The sequence below is a fragment of the Brassica napus genome, chromosome C7, assembly GCF_020379485.1.
Source record: "Brassica napus cultivar Da-Ae chromosome C7, Da-Ae, whole genome shotgun sequence".
NCBI classification, from domain to species: domain Eukaryota; kingdom Viridiplantae; phylum Streptophyta; class Magnoliopsida; order Brassicales; family Brassicaceae; genus Brassica; species Brassica napus.
The window spans coordinates 18712826-18717285 of record NC_063450.1 but is presented as its reverse complement, the minus strand read 5'-3'; the positions used below and the strand labels follow the sequence as shown (position 1 = coordinate 18717285).

General features: G+C 40.6%; 1 non-coding gene across 1 annotated transcript; it reads right to left on the bottom strand.

Annotated features, from left to right (window-relative positions):
- Window positions 1-4088: 4088 nt before the first annotated feature.
- Window positions 4089-4195, bottom strand: LOC125590792. Its single transcript, XR_007326794.1, has one exon. It is a non-coding gene; the product is annotated as a small nucleolar RNA R71 (small nucleolar RNA).
- Between the last annotated feature and the right edge of the window lie 265 nt (window positions 4196-4460).

Sequence of the window (4460 nt, the reverse complement as noted above, 5' to 3'; positions counted from 1 at the left end):
AACTTGCTCCTGCCTTGAATTCCAGATGCTTGGGTTGCCATGCCGACACGCTATTGCCGCTGCTTCTTTTCGGAACATCGAGTACACCTTGTTTTTTTCACAATACCATGTCAAAGATACTTGGTCTGAAACAGTTAAGGGTATCATACTACCGGTTCCAAATCCAGAGGATATCAATATTCCCGCAGATATACTTAAATTCGACCTTTATTCACCAAAGACGAAAAGAACGAAGGGAAGGCCATGCATTAAAAGAAAGCTTGGAGCCTCCGATTATGCGGTAAAACCTTTGTTTATACCTTGCCTTAATACTTATTGAAATCCATTGAACGCTTTCATTTCTAACTACTTTTTTTCGTTTATAGGAGGGCCCGAGGAAAAAGAATAAGCCGAACAAGTGTTCCAGGTGTTTTAAGGAAGGTCACAAGAAGACTACATGCAAGGAACCGGTGCCTTGATCAATCTAACGAGGAACACGATTCCATGGATCTCGGAGGAACCCTATTTTGAAATTATGATATGATTGTGTTTTGGGAATTGGTCGAACCCATTATTTTGGATATCATCGTATTTTGGGTATGTGGTTTATGGTTTCAATGGGGTTTATCTAGTTCTATATCCCTAATTACCAAATTTTTACAGATCAAATGACTTGAATGGGGTTTACAACCAAAGGTGTATTAATCAAACTTCCATCTTTCTTTTACTTTTGAATAAATTAATCAAACCTTTTGGCTGCCTTCTTGGGAAACTAAATCTCTTCAAGTGTACTATTGGTTTAGTGGTTATGTCATGCCTATAGGATGCCATTAACTTTCAAGTATAATTGTACACTATATTAGATATTAAGTTCAAACAATTATAATTCTCTGATTACTGATTCTTGCAGGTCAACCGACAAGATACGATAGAGGTGTACGACCATAAACGGTGTACACCTTATACTTGTACATATATAATCAAGACGATAAAATTGTAGCTTAAATAATATTAAACAGATGCATATAATTACCAGTAAATTAAAAATGATCAGTTATTGCCGAGGTAGTACTTCAAACATAATAATCTAGATTTTGTGATAAACATGTTTCATGTAAACTGCCTGTCCTACTCCGTCCGCCATACTATGTTGTGAGGCAGGAGTAAAGGTGCTTGCCAATGAGGTTGATAATTGAAACCGTGTGATTTTAATTATGAAGTAAATGTTCCACCAATACTTTTAACCTAACAACCTTATACAGATATTTTAAATCTCGCGCTGTGAAAAAGGTTTCAAAGGTTGGTGGAACATTAACTTTAACATTTAACTCATTGCCTTCTTAGTGGAATTCCTCTATTTAATAGTATCAGTTTTATATCAACTCAATACACCAAAAAACCTTCACATTCTCTATAATAGTATGGCAGGTGAATTACTTCCTAATCTTCCCGACGAAATTATCATCAAAATCCTACAGTTGATTGGAGAGCAATCATTTTACTACCTGGGTGATTTCTTGCGGGCTGGGAAACGAGGTTACACACTTGTTCATGAACCCTCCGTCCTAAAGATTTGCGATGTTACAGAAATGGTCAGCTTTGTAGCAGTCAAATCAGCAATCGTGGTAGGTTTCGAGTGTTCTTCCGCAAGTGCCTCAATGTGGGCAACACAAGGGCTATTTGCTATGATGGTCTAAAAGCAGCAACAATATTGGGACTCGAGGAGAGTATTAAAATTTTGGAACCAAATGTGCCTAAGCATCCATTATCTACCTTCGCTCAAGCCATTTTCAAAGTATGTCTTGGCAGAGACAAGGAAGCCAGCCAAGTGTTTCAGTTGTTCGCAGCCCATCACGCTGACCTTCGGTCGGAAGAGGTTTTACATTTGGGACGCTCGATGCAGTACCTAATGCCCCACTTCTATGCGCCGTGGCTTAATGATATCTTGCATATTTCCATTGTGTTATTCATTCACCCATGTATATTTTGATCATATAGACTAGGATTTTGCCATGTTTAGGTTGCATTTTGCATGCATGAGTCTTTATTAGGTATTGGAGTACCATATGGAGTTCTTGGAGACATTTGGGTGCGTTTGGAGCTCAAAAGAGGTGATTAAGGTGATCATTGGACGAGCAGTGCATGGGAGCGACCCTACCGGAGCGACGCCATGAACTCGCTGTGCCCTACCTCTCAGAGCGACCTTGCCAGAGCGACAACACGAGGTCGCTCGCCATTTACGCTTCAGAGCGACCTCCTAGAGCGACATGGCGAAGTCGCTCCAGCTCCAGAGCGACCTCATCACAGCGACACCCAGAGGTCGCTCGGATTGGGTCGATTTGAGAGCGACGAAAAAGCTGGGAGCAACATCCCACAGCGACTACCTGAGGTCGCTCCCAGCACCCAGAGCGACCTCCCGGAGCGACGTGCCGAGGTCGCTGCGCGTCGTCTATTTGGTCGAACTTATGATTTATCAAGGGCTTTTTGGTCATTTTTTTATGCACGTTTTACACTTTCTAAACCTATGTTTAAGTACCTTTTGTAAGCCATTGGAGGCATATTATCTGTTATCTTAAGAAAACCACCAAAAACCTCTTGGAAAGTTCATCTCTTTGATTCAATTGATTTTCTATTATTGCAATCCTGTTGTTTTCATATCGATTCTCTGTATTTCTTTACATGATTAATCTAAAATCCAATATGAGTTTAAGAGGAATCATGGAGATTAGTGAGTAATCACTTTTTGAATTCATGGGTTAGGGAGATTAAGGGTGATTAGGTTAGAGCTAGGATGTTTTAGTGTAGATCATTCTTAGTCCTTGCTAGTAGAGTATTCATAATGCATCTTCTGAGTTGGCCTCTCAAAAGTTGACCTTTAGGCATTTTCCACCCAAAAGGTGTTTGATGAAATGCTTGAGACAACTCTTCTAAGCTTTTAGCATACTTTGCCAAAGACATTTGTTGTTAGAGGTGCTAAGATAGCCATTAGACTTGTTAGTAATGATTGCTTTCATATTATTCAACCAAAGACATTTGATGTATGAAATGTGTTAGTAAATGAACATTCATCTAGACATAGAGCTTGTTTAGAACTGTGTCTAATCTTAAGGTTGATAGTTTGATTGATCGTTTGCCATCCTTAGTTCGAAACTTGATCACCCAAGGTCTAATCCCTATGTCCATGAGTTCTCTCTTCCCTTAGTTAAGAAAGTTACTTCATTTATCGCTTTTATTATTCTGAAACTGCATTAGCATTAATCATTAGTTTAGAAATCTTTTAAATCACCGGTTGCACTTAGATTAAGTGAGTACTTGCATTCTCAGTGCTTTGAAATCCCTTAGAATTAGTTCGACAATCTTTTATACTACATCATTTGTCTTAGGAGCTTTGAAAATTCTTAACATCAAATTGGTGCCGTTGCCGGGTTCTGAATAGATTTGAACATTGAGATTTAGTCACTTGCTTGAGACTAAGTCATTTTTATTATTTTTCTCTTGTTACTGATTCTCCTTCTTCACATCCCTTTTACTTTCAGGTGTATGAACTTGAGGAGCGGGGGTCCATCAAACCTAGTTACTAGAGTTGCAGACATCAGAGCTTTAGAGATAGAGTGTGCTAGAAAGAGAGGAGAAGAAGAGCAACAGCCTCACTTGCAGAGATTGGATATTAATATGGGAGACCAACCTCAAAATGATGCGAACGCCAATGGAGCCAACAACGTTCCACAACACCCACATCGAGCAGCTCGACCCATTGGCACTTATGACGCCCCAACATTCATGGTCATAGACAGGGAATCCGGGCACCGGCTGTGGCAGCTAACGACTTTGAGATCAAATCAGGACTCCTCAACGTGATCGAGAACAACAAGTATCATGGCTTAGCTTTGGAGGACCCATTTGATCACTTGGACATGTTCGACAGCTACTGTGGGTTGTCAAAAACCAATGGTGTGTCCGAAGATGCCTTAAAGCTCAAGTTATTCCCTTTCTCTTTGGGGGATAAGGCACGTCGGTGGGAGAAGTCTCTACCCAGCGACTCTATCACCACCTGGGATGACTGCAAGAAAGCATTTTTAGAGAAGTTCTTCTCTACTTCAAGAACTGTTAAGCTGAGAAATGAGATTTCCAGCTTTCAACAGAAGAACTTGGAAGGATTCAGTGAAGCCTGGGAGAGATTCAAGGGCTACCAAGCTCAATGCCCACACCATGGTTTCTCTGAGGAAAGCTTGCTAAGCAGATTCTACAGGGGTGCTCTTTCTAAGTACATAGCCAGATTGGATACAACTAGCAATGGGTTCTTCTTGGGAAGAACTGAGGAAGATGCAGAAGAGCTGGTTGACAACATGGTAAAGAGTGACGCAGTCTACAGTGGAGACCACGACAGAGGCAGTAGAACAGATGACAAGCAAACGAGGAAGGAGTTAAAGGCTCTACAGGATAAGATAGACATACTCATTGCTGATAAATCCACCCAAGAG